Here is a 14,181-nt window from a genome sequence, read left to right as displayed (position 1 = left end):
ACATTTCCATTTCAGAGAGCACACTCCCGCGAACCTCAACCTTGCAGCGGGATTACCAGTCCAGGCTAAATCCCCTGCAATATAAACTCATAGAGTATTGTCGGGATTACCAGTCTAGGCTAAATCCCCTGCAACGAAAATTACTCTAATGAGCTTGGATCTGAATTACCAGTCCAGGCTAAATTCAGACCCTAATTCGGATTACCCGTCCGGGCTAAATCCATTTTACACATATTCTTCGGGAGGGCTATATCAGGATAGGATCACCCGTCCGGGCTAGATCCTTTTTACCGTCAATTTCTTTTCAGAGATCCATCGAATTTTCCTTTCATTCAAACGGGATTTCTTCCCATTTTATCAAATATATCAATGTTTCATAAATTTTCATACAATGAACATTCAAATCATATTCATATCAAAAACATGCATTTCAAGCATTTAAGAATATAATTCAAGTTACACGAACTTACCTTGATACTTGTTTGTAAACAGTAAAAATCTATTAATCCCGAACTTTTTCCTTTCCTCGATCTAGCTTCGTATTTGAATCTTCTGGATCTAAATAAATAAATTTAATTATCAATTTAATACATTTCATGTTCATATGCAACATTCTCTATAATTCAACTATTATTTATAGTTCATTCAAAGCTGTCTACTTGAGTCATAGTCACTAAATTATTTATAACTTGAGCTACGGAACTCCAAATTAATATCCGTTAATTTTCCCTGAAACTAGACTCATATATATTTTTACCATAAAATTTTCAGAATTTTTGGTTAGCCAATCAGTACAGTTTATTCTTCAAATTCACCCCTTTTCTGTTGTCTAACAGTTCTGACCCTTCTTCACTAAAAATAAATTATCTCTTTATACAGAATTCAAATGATGTTATTATTTATTTCTATTAAAAATAGACTCATTCAGAATTCTAGACATATAAATTTAAGTCCATAATTATTTTTATTCAATGTTTTATAATTTTTCAAAGTCAGAACAGGGGAACCTGAATTCATTCTGACCTTGTCTCACAAAATTCATTATATCTCAAAATTTACAAATCCATTTCTTACAATATTTCTTCTATGAGAAATTAGACTCAATAAGCTTTAATTCCATATTTTGTTCATCTTCTAATTTGATTCCTAAAATTTTTGGTGATTTTTCAAAGTTAGTCTACTGCTGCTGTCCAAACTGTTTTAGTGCAAGCTGTTTATTACCATTTTTCCCCTAAGCTTTTAATAAATGATAATTTCGTCCCTACTCAATTAGCCTCTCAATTGAGCTGATTTTTCTCAATTAACATTTTATTCTATCACCTTAAACTAGTTTACAACCTTTAGGAATCATAATTTCAGCAATAGACTTTAATTCCAAACATTTTCACAATTAGGTCCCAAAAATTAATTTCCATTGAAATTGCCTAATAAAATAATCTCATAAACAAATTAAAACTTTAATTTCATTCTATTTCATCATAAACTTACAGCACTCAACCATGGTGACTTTAAATTTCATCCATGAAATCAAAAACTAATGAATTTAATAGTAGGATCTAGTTGTAAAAGTCTTAGAAACACAAAAATTACAAGAAAAAGGCAAGGATTAACTCACTTGGTGCAAAAATTATGAAATACCAGCTTAGAGAACCCTCCTATGGCGTTTTTAGCTGCTGGAATTGAAGAGAAATGAAGAGAAATCTAGATATTTCCTATTTAGTCCTAGTTTTATTTAGTTAATTTTGCAATATTCCAATTTTACCCTTAATTTATCATTTTTTCCTGATTTCATACCCTTGCCGTCCAGCCCAAATAACTTTTGGGTCTAATTGCCTTTTATATCCTTTCTCATTAGACTAATAAGCTATTTAATCACTCTAGCAACTTTTACACCTATTACAATTCAGTCCTTTTCATTTAATTGACTACCCAAACATTAAAATTTCCTAACGAAATTTTAATACCACATTAATAACATTTCATAAATATTTATAAAATTATTTTTGACTCGGTTTTACGAGATAGAGGTCCCAATACCTTATTTTACCCAGTTTCTTCAATAATTTCTTTTTCTAACTAACCACTAAATCGATAAAATTTTCCTATCAATATTTTCATACGATTTTCCTATCATATAAATTTTCAAGCAAAAATATTGAAATAAATTTCTCTTTAAATCGGATCTATGGTTACGAAACCATTGTTCCGATAACCTTGAATTTAGGCCATTACAACTCTCCCCCCCTTTTAAGGATTTTCGTCCTCGAAAATCTTACCAGTAAAGAGGTTTGGGTATTGTTTCCTCATTGCCTCCTCCGGTTCCCATGTTGCTTTCTCAATCCCGTGCTTTTGCCACAATACTTTCACCAAATTTATCTTTTTATTTCTAAGCTCTTTTGTCTCCCGTGCCAATATCTTGACCGGTTCTTCACTGTAAGTCATATCCGGTTGAATCTCTACTTCTGTCGGAGAAATAACATGTGAAGGATCTGATCGATATCGTCGTAACATAGATACATGAAAAATATTATGGATTCTATCAAGTTCCGGTGGTAATGCCAATCGATAAGCGACCGGTCCAATTCTTTCTATGATTTCATAGGGCCCGATAAATCTTGGACTCAATTTACCCTTTCGACCGAATCGAAGAACTTTCTTCCAAGGAGACACTTTCAGAAATACCTTGTCACCGACTTGAAATTTAATCTCTTTTCGCTTAAGGTCGGCATATGATTTTTGACGATCGGAAGCTGCTTTTAGACTATCTCGAATAACCTTTACTTTTTCTTCTGTTTCCCGGATCAAATCAACCCCATGTATCTTCCTTTCACTGAGCTCTGTCCAATATAACGGTGTTCTACATTTTCTACCATACAAAGCTTCATACGGAGCCATTTTAATACTAGACTGATAACTGTTATTGTAAGCAAATTCAATCAAAGGTAGATACCTCTCCCAATTACCTTCAAACTCTAGTATACAACATCGGAGCATATCTTCCAATACTTGAATTACACGCTCAGATTGACCATCTGTCTGAGGATGAAATGCAGTGCTGAAATACAACTGAGCACCCAAGGCTTCTTGCAATTTGTCCCAGAAACGAGACGTAAATCGGGGATCTCTATCTGATATAATGGAGACAGGCACTCCACGTAACCTGACAATCTCAGATATGTACAGTTCAGCTAGTTTATCTAAAGAATAATCCATACGTACCGAAATAAAGTGAGCTGACTTTGTCAATCGGTCTACAATCACCCAAATAACATCTTTTTCCTCGGAGACAAAGGTAGCCCCGATACAAAATCCATAGTGATTCTTTCCCATTTCCATTCCGGTATAGTAATTGGCTGAAGTAACCCCGAAGGTACCTGATGTTCAGCTTTAACTTGTTGACATATTAAACACCTTGATACAAACTCAGAGATATCACGTTTCATTCCCGACCACCAGTACATCTTTTTCAGATCATTATACATTTTATTACTCCCCGGATGTACAGACATAGTACTACTGTGGGCCTCGCGTAGAATCTTCTGTATGAGCTCTGAATTCTGAGGTACACATACCCTACCTCTGAATAATAAACAATCATCAGAACCAATCTGAAATTCAGAATCATTACCTGACTCACACTGTGCCCGTTTAACCTGTAACTTCTCATCATTCTTCCGAGCTTCACATATTTGCTGTAAAAATGTCGGTTTAGCTCTCAATTCAGCTAGGATTGAACTATCATCAGTCAATGATAACCGGGTATTCATAGCTCATAAAGCAAACAGAGATTTCCTGCTCAAAGTATCAGCTACAACATTAGCCTTACCCGGATGGTAATCAATAATCAAATCATAGTCTTTTATCAGTTCAAGCCACCTGCGCTGTCTCAAATTCAAAGCTTTCTGTGTCATTAAATATTTCAAACTTTTATGATCAGTATAAATATGACATTTCTCACCGTACAAGTAATGCCGCCATATCTTCAGCGCAAATACAATAGCAGCTAATTTAAGATCATGTACTGGGTAATTTCTTTCATGTGGTTTAAGTTGTCTTGAAGCATAGGCTATTACTTTACCTTCTTGCATCAAAACACAACCTAAACCATTTAATGAGGCATGTAAATAACAAATTCCTTACCCGGTTCAGGCTGCACTAATACAGGTGCTTTCGTTAATAAGTCTTTCAATCGGTTGAAACTTTGTTGACATTCATCAGTCCACTCGAACTTTACATCTTTCTGCAATAATCGAGTCATTGGAGAAGCTATCATAGAGAATCCCTGTACAAATCTCTGATAATAACCAGCTAAACCCAAGAAACTTCTAACTTTAGATACATTCTTTGGTGGACTCTAATTGACAATAGCTGAGATTTTACTTGGATCTACCCTGATGCCTTCGGCAGATACAATGTGTCCAAGAAAAATCACTTCTCGAAGCCAAAATTCACATTTACTGAATTTAGCATACAACTACTTCTCTCGTAGAATTTGCAACACAATTCTCAAATGTTCTGCATGTTCTTCTTCATCCCGAGAATAAACCAAAATATCATCAATGAATACTACTACAATTTGTCTAAGTACGGTCTAAATATCCGGTTCATCAAATCCATGAATACTGCAAGTGCATTAGTTAGCCCAAACGGCATAACTAGAAACTCATAATGCCCGTACCTGGTTCTAAAGGCTATTTTTGGCACATCTGACTCCTTTACCCGTAACTGATAATAACTTGATCGAAGATCAATCTTTGAAAACATAGTAGCACTTTTCAGCTGATCAAATAAATCATCAATCCGGGGTAACGGGTACTTATTCTTTATGGTTACTTTATTAAGCTGCCGGTAGTCGATACACAATCTCAAAGACCCATCTTTCTTTTTCAAAAACAGAACTGGAGCACCCCAAGGTGAATGACTCGGTCGAACAAAACCAATGTCAACAAGCTCTTGCAATTGTGTCTTTAACTCTTTTAATTCTATAGGAGCCATCCGGTATGGAGCTGTGGAGATCGGAGTAGTTCCCGGAATCAAATCTATAGAAAATTCCACTTCTCTTTCTGGTGGCAATCCTGGTAATTCTTCTAGAAACACATCAGAAAATTCACATACCACTGGAACTGCCTGTATCTTTGACTCAGATACCTTGGTGTCGAGTACATAAGCCAAGTAAGCATCATACCCCTTTTTGACATACCTCTGTGCTGCCATTACTGAAATCATATCAGATAACCCCTCTGTCTGATCAGATTTAACCCGGAGCAACTCACCATTCTGACATTTTAACACAATATATTTTTGTTTACAATTTACTACCGCATCATGCTGGGTTAACCAATCCATACCCAATATCATGTCAAATTCATCAAATGGCAGTAACATCAAATTAGCCGGGAAACAATAACCTCTTACCATCAGTGGACAATTTTTACAAATTTTATCCACTAACACAGATTGGCCCAGCGGGTTCGAGACTTTAACCACAAATTCAGTAGGTTCAACAGATAAATTTTTAACAATTGCAAGTTTAACACATATATATGAATGCGTAGAACCAGGATCAATCAATGCAGTAATATCAGTATCAAGTAAAGAAAATGTACCAGTAATAACATCGGGTGCTGAAGCATCTTCTCTAGCACGGATGGCATATGTCCTAGCAGGTGCTCGTACCTCAGGCCTAACTATAGTATCTTTTGTAGCTCCTCGACTACCACTGACATTATCGAATGGTTGAGGTGGTCTGCCCCTCGAAACTAGATTACTCGGCTTCGATATATGTTCAACTTCTTTTTCAACCCTTTCTGGACAATCTCTGAGGAAATGGTCAAAAGAGCCACATCGGTAACAAGCCCCACTCTTAAATCGGCCCACTCTTAAATCGGCATTCACCAAAATGAGCTTTAAATCGGCATTCACCAAAATAAATTTCTCTTTAAATCGGATCTATGGTTACGAAACTATTGTTCTGATAACCTTGAATTTAGGCCATTACACAACCATAGTCTTTTCCGTCAATTCATTAGTGAACGATCGTACTCATTCCCTGCGTTCCACCCAATTTGATCTTTCATTACAACTTTCATGCTATTGTGACATTTATGATTCTGTAACTGAGATTATAAAGCATAACATTACTGCATCTTGACTTCATCAATCTAGACATAAATGTCAACCTCATGTATATATTGATTATTAATCATGCAATAAAAGCATTCATACATACATTCTGTCATTTCAAGCAAATTTCTTTCTTTTCCTAAACACTTGGCCAAATCAAGTTGAACATTTAACATCGTATGAATACTAACATGCATAAAAGCGTTTTTTCACAACTTAACTGTGTTTTACTCCACTATTTCACATTCTTTATCTCAAGAGTATCACATAATGAAAACTAGTTCATATAAAAAAAATCATGGATTTCTTTTCATACCTTTCCCAATTTTCAGCATATCATAAGCATGATTCAATAATCTCAACTTTACTCTTATCTCTATCAAGATTTGCTCGGTTGGAACTCATTCCTGTCTTAATCAACAGTTTTGTTAGGGCCGAGAGATATCACACTATCACGAGTAATACTATGGCATGTATAGCTAGACACTCTTACGCTAGGTTAGCCCGAGAACCGACTAAACCATGCTCTGATACCACTAAATGTAACACCCCTCGCCCGCATCTGACGCCGGGACGGGGTTCGAGGTGCTACCTGACTTTTACTAACACTTTCATACTAAACAGGGCCATGAAATCTCAAATAGTTAAAAACTTTTCTTTTCACATACAATCTGTCCTATATACGGGCTTACGAGGCCCAAAACATACATCTGGAGTGGTTCGGGACCCAATCGAGAACTCATGAAAACTTAAAAAAATCTCTTGCGTTAAGGCTTCACACACCCATGTGCTCAGGCCGTGTGGCCAGAAATAGGCTAATTATTAAGCCTTTTATCACTCTCACACCATATGCATAGATACATACTTATCCAATAACATACAACGTGACATAAATGAGCTCTTAAACATCTACAAACATGTTATGCTCAAGTTATTTTCTTATGCAATAAATATTATAGAATTTGGCCATATCATTCCCACATACTAGACATAACTATCATTACATCACAAACCATTTATGAATCGTTATTAACTATTTACCAATCACTTAATCCTGCATTAGTTACTAGCTCATCAATGAATCTCAATTCAATCTCTAGGCATACATGTTGTAAGCCACATCACAAGAAATAATAACATAAATACATAAGAATAATCATATGGGCCCATAACGATATTAGCCGACATAGGCCAATTTACATAACTAATACTACCTTAATAACAAGCCAATGCCTTTGGCTAAATCATAATATTACATACTCACATTAAAACCCTATACATGCCATAGACTCGAATCACTTGAGTTTACTTTCTCCAATAACGTTAACTCGATAGGGTGATAATATCTCTGACGGCCTCCAACCCGAGCTAACCTGGAAACTCTAAAAAATATGGGAAAGAAGGGGGGTAAGCTTTCGCTTAGTAAGTTCATATGAAAACAATAAGCAACTCATTAACTTGTTTTATCAATGTTTACAACATATTCTCAAGTTCACTACAAGCTATCTTCCTGAGCAACAGTCACTAAATTATTTATATCTGGAGCTACAAAACTCCGAATTAAGTGCCGTTAATTTTCCCTGAAACTAGACTTATTTTCCTTTCTTCCATAAAATTTCTAGAATTTTTGGTTAAGCAAAATAGTACAGTTTATTAGTTAAAGTCTCCCCTGTTTCAGGGTATGACCACTCTGACCCCTGTGCACTACAAACTGAATTTCTCCCTGTACAAAATTCCAACGACCATGCCGTTTATTTCCCATAAAAATAGACTCAATAAGGAATCTATGAATGTAAGGTATAACTCTTAATAATTTTGGTACAATTTTTTGGTGAATTTATAAAGTTAGAACAGGGGATCTCGAATTCATTCAGACCTTATTTTACAAGAATTCAAATATCACACAATATGGAATTCTTTTTCTTCCCTGTTTCTTTCATGTGAAAATAGACTCATTTAGCTTTAATCCCATATTTTATTCTGCCTCTTACTCATTTTCCACTATTTTTAGTGTATTTTCAAAGTTACACTACTATAGTAACTCAAATCTGTCAAGGCTAAATTACTCATTCATGATCATTGTTCACAAAATTAATACAACATCGTTTGTATAATCATCACCGAGGCATTCATATCACATTTTCATTTACCATCTTACCATATTGTTGTTATGTCGAGTTTTCAACCCGAGGGTTAAGTACATACCTGTTCAAAGTATCCATTTCACAACATTTACCAATACGTCCCTTTCATCTCGAGTATTCCTCCATTTGAGTAGAATTTTACCCGTTGAACACATCGGAATATAATTCGGATACATGGAAAGTTTGCACATAAGTGCCACATATATAGCCAAGCTACCATGTAACCCGCCCATAAGTGAACTCGGACTCAACTCAACGAGCTCGGGCGTTCACATCCATAAGTGAACTCGGACTCAACTCAACGAGCTCGGATGCCTAGTTACATCTCACGAACTTAGACTCAACTCAACGAGTTCGAACATTCGCATCCATAAGTGAACTCGGACTCAACTCAACGAGTTCGGATGCTCAACCATCCTAGTGACATGTCACTTGTATCCTAATCTATTCCTAAGGTTCAAACGGGATTTTCCTCGAACACATATCCTTGCCATCTTCCGTAAAATACCGAAACCAATAATCGGTAGCACTTTATATTTAACAGATAATACACATAACTTGCATTTTATTCGAAAATAACCACAAAGCATATATTTCATGATAAAAATCAGCATGTCATATATTTAACATCAATAACTTAAAAATAACAATTATGCTACATTATTTACACATGAACTTACCTCGATACCACAAAGGTGAAAAGACATACTCGTCCATAAATCGATTTCTTTCCGTTCTAGGTCCAAATCTCAATTTTCATCATCTATAACATCACATTTAGCCTACCAATCAGTCAGAATATTCATATGGGTCTAAAAATCATATTTTTACAAATTTTCATTTTGACCCCTAAACTTTTGCATATTTTCCATTTTGCCCCAATGTTCGTAAATTAATTTTTATCACATTTCTTTACTCCTTGAGTCTAGATGGACCATTTTCATAACTATAGCAACTCATAATTTCAACTATTTTACACATTTACAACTCATTTTACAACTTAGCAATTTACCCCTTTTTAAGGTATTTTCATGCAATTTCTTTCACAAAAGTTGTTTATTAGACAACTAGGACTCATAATCTTCCATAAAAACACAGAAAACAACACATTTACTCTCATGGTAAAACCCTAGACTCTTCATCATTTTTCAAAATAATCCCCTCTTATGAGAGCTTATGCTTTAGGGGTTCCAAAAATACAAAAATCATCAAGCAAAGACATTAAAATCACTTACAAGCAAGAGAAATATGTTGCTGAAATTTTCCAGCTTCAAAACTCTTTCTTTGCTGCATATTTCGGTGAAGGGGAAGAGAAAAATGATAGCTTTTTCTTTTTCTTTTTTTTATTTGTTAATAATAAAACTATTTTGTCTAATTTTGACTTTTCAACTATTTTGTCTCCCATGGCCTGCGATCACACTTTCAATGACCTAATTTCACTTTAAAGACCCCCAATTTAAGATACAAGGCAATTTAACACCTTTAGGTATTAAAACACAACTTTTACTTTTTCGCGATTTATTCCTTTTTCGAAATTGGACTAGAAATCGCTAAAATTAATATACCAAAATTAACATGCACTTATAAAATCATATTATAACACATAAAATAATACTAAAATAATTTTCTCTGGCCTCGGAATAGTGCTCCCGAAATCACTGTTCCGACTAGGCCCAAAATCGGGCTGTTACACAACCTATACACATCAATTAACGTACAACCATGACAGAAATAGGTACTCAAAACCGACCAATATCAAGTTTATAACATGAACATTTACACCACAACATGATATAACAAACAAATTCATTCGACCACTTTAAAACATACCAAATATACTTCAAAGGTTACCTAAATGGTCAACTACATGTATGAGACATTATGCCTAACTTAACAGTCATAACATTCTCAAATTTCAACCACTTGGAACTTTCAATACCAATTCATCAACATGGCTTTCACATAGAAAATATACATAATATATCATAAGGACATTTACATCTAATTACATATCAAAACATATATCATTTTCAAGCTAGATCGATTGGCTAATTACACCACAAAACATATAGGCCACATTAGCCAAAGTACCTATACATGCCGTTTAACCCAAAATGTAAAGTCCAAAGTACCAAAATGGGTATTTGATAGTGTGACACAAATCTCCGATGACCTCTAAATCGAGCGAGCTTCCAAGGCACTATAAAACATGGACAAATAAGCTGAGTAAGCAATTTAGCTTAGTAACTTCGTAAAACATAGAATAAAACTTACCATAAATAACTCAAAGCATAACTCAGTTCAATTTGGCCAAAGCCTATCATATACTCCATAATCATGTTAGTCATATATTCACATAAAACCGAAAATCATATATGAATTCATCGATTAATTGAATTCCCTGTACATGTAATGCCTATGCTGTGTAATCATATATCAAATATCAACCATTTCCATGTAAATACCTGAATTTGTTCATATTGGACTTGTATAACCTTGTAATAATATTATGCTTGTTGAACTATCTAGAATGCCGTTAGATACGCCGGTGGTACATGCAAAATGTACTGAACAATAAATTCATCAATTCCTATATATGTATGCCTTTACGAGCCAGAATCGGTAAACTCCTCTGAGCTGAAATACGGTAAGCTCATATGAGCTGAGAATCGGTAAGCACATACAAGCTGTGGTGAGTCCGCAACACATGCCAGATCTCAACCAAAATCGGTAACCCTAATGACATGTCATTTGTATCTTACGAATTTCTAATGTTCAAATAGGGCTTGGTATTCTTAGTACTATATCAGATATGCATTCAATATTTATACACCATAATTACTAAATTCACATACATATATTTCATTTAAAGTATATAAATACAAAATGTAATTATACGAACTTACCTCGAATTAGTACGGAGTAAATCGACTGATCAATCCGCTACTTTTTCTTTTCCTCGGTTTAAATCTGAACGTGGCTTTTATTAATCTATATAATATCAAATTTAACTAATTTAATAATTATTCTATTTAATTCAGTCCAATTTCATAATATGGAAAAATTACCATTTTGCCCCTAACATTTAAGTTCTTTACAATTTAGCCCCTAGGCTCGTAAAATGAAATTCATGCAACTCAACACCCAAGCCTAGCTGAATTTTATAGGTGCTCAAAACAGCCCACATATAGCATAATTTCACACATTTATCACCAACTTTTCTTTTTTCACAATTTCACCTATATTTGACCATTTCATTAAAAATCCTTTAACAAAAGTTATTTATTTAACAATAATGATTCATTTTCTTCCATTAAACATCAAGAAAAACAAAAATGCTCTCATGGCAACACCCTAGAATTTCAATCATATTGCAAATTAGTCCTCTATTTAACTAGACTAAGCTACAACTGTTCCGAAAACATAAAAATCAACAAAAACAGGACAAAGCATCACTTACATGCTAAGGAATAGCTTGGCTGAAATTTTCAACCTTCCATGGCTATTTCTTGTTTGTAGAATAGGTTGGTGTAAGCAAAATGTAAAAGATGATAACTTTTCTTTTGTTTTATTTTATCTTTAATTTACCTTATACCAACCTAACATTACTAATTTCATGATTACACTCCATGTACATCCACTAACTCAATTAGTGGTCTAATTACTCAATAAGGACCTCTAATTTAAAGTTCTATAGCTGTTTAACACATTTACTAGTAAAACACAACTTTTGCACTTTATTCAATTTAGTTCTAATTCACAAATTGAGCATACAAACGGTGAAATTTCTTAACGAAATTTTTATACTATAATTCTAACATGCTGTTGATATTAAAATAATATTAAAATAAATTTTACGACCTTAAATTTATGGTTCCAAAACTACTATTCTGATTTCACTGAAAACAGGGCTTTACACATAATTTCCGTATCATCACACATCCCGTTCATGCGTGCAAATGACCTTATTGGCATGTCAATCATATCCTAACATTTTACTAAGTTCACATGGGCATCAATTTATACATATTTGCATTATCATACCCTGTAATCATTCATGTTCACATGTTCATACCTTATACTTTTTGACATTTATATATCATACCATGTACCATTTCATATAAATCATCAATCTTAATTCATTTTTATTCAATTCAATTCCATTTCATTTTCTAGCCATGTATGCCAACTTAATCAACATTTAAAGTCATGTTCAAACATAGTTATAATGGAATAAACACAAGCATACATATAACCCAAAGAAGAGTTGTAAGTTCCATATGAACATACCTTTTCAAAACACAATACAGGTGGATTCGTCAGGGACTAATCTACAATTTATGCTTTTCCTTTACTTGCTCCACTTTGGTCTAATTCTTGATCTATACAAATATTTTATATACTAAATCAATACCACACATTATCACACAATGTCATGAGATGCATGATCCTAAATAAACTCTTTTTTTATTTCTCACATATTTTTCATTTTATTCAATTTAGTCCCTATACTCGAGATAAGTATATCTTTTGATTCCTAGCTTCAAATTAAAATTAGATTTCACATACTTTCATCAGAGACCTTATAATTTCTATTTCTAACAAAATTTCATGACAGGTTTTACATTTATTTAATTTGGTCCCTAATGTAACAAAGTTAATAAACAAGCTTAACTAGCTTTATAATTTAGTTTTCTTTTTACAATCTAAGTTCAATATCTATCAATTCCAAGCCTAATTAATCAATTATCACCATTTTAACTTACTAAAATTTCAACAATTGATCAAATTAATATATGGGATAGCTAAATCAAGCTTCTATGATCACAAATCTATAAAAATTACAAGAAAAAGGCTTGATTTCATTATCTAAGTGTTGACCGAATAGTAGGAAGAATTTTTTAAGCTTTTTAAGGTTTTTCTATGGTGGATGGTGAAAGTGGAAAAATATGATGCATCTCTTTACTAATTTTTTCTTTTATGCATTGATTATTCACTAATTAACCTAGCTTAGTTAAGTTAATCATGCCTTAATTAACATAATTATCTCTTAATCATATATATAATGGAAGATGTAACACCCCTAACCCATAACTGACACCAGAATTGGGTTACGAGGCATTATCGAATAACACATGCTATTCACATACATTTATACATTCATTATCTAAAACCATTCACAGAAAGTTCACATCGTCCCTTATAAGGTTCTACGAGACCTTAAAACATGCTTAAAAGTGGTTCGGGACTAAACCGATAACATTAACAAACTTTAAGAAACTTAGAAAATTTTCTTTAATTACAGAGTCACACGCTCGTGTGAACAGGCCGTGTGCCTCACACGGTTACCAGACACGCCCGTGTCATAAACCATGTGAAAAAAGGGCATACATACTGACTTGCACCACATGGCCAGAGACACGCCCATGTGCCTTGGCCGTGGGAAAACTGGAGGGGTTACTGACTTGGGTCAAATGGCCAACCACACGCCTGTGTGCCTAGCCCGTGCTCGAGATTGACTTAATTTTGTAGCGCTATCCTAGGGGACACATGGTCGTGTAAAATAGCCGTGTGTCACACACCCGAGACGCACGCCGGTGTCTCTGCCCGTGTAGACAAAAATAGGCCATTTTAAAATCCAATTTTTCCACCTTTATCTCATGCATATCAATCAACCTAAATGGTACCATTTCAAGACATTTATAAGCAACCAAAACAAACCAATTCATACACATATTATGTCCTCTTTTCACAACATTTCAACTACTCAATTCCATAACCAAATTACACCAAAATTATTAAACTTGTAAAACTTCTAAATGCATCTCATCATCACCTACTTCAAGCTACAAAAATTACCATTCCTCAAACATTGATAACAACCAATTCAACATGCATTTAGCTATATCCACAA

Source organism: Gossypium hirsutum, chromosome A13 (assembly GCF_007990345.1).
Source record: "Gossypium hirsutum isolate 1008001.06 chromosome A13, Gossypium_hirsutum_v2.1, whole genome shotgun sequence".
NCBI classification, from domain to species: Eukaryota; Viridiplantae; Streptophyta; class Magnoliopsida; order Malvales; family Malvaceae; genus Gossypium; species Gossypium hirsutum.
This window is presented reverse-complemented; position numbering follows the sequence as displayed.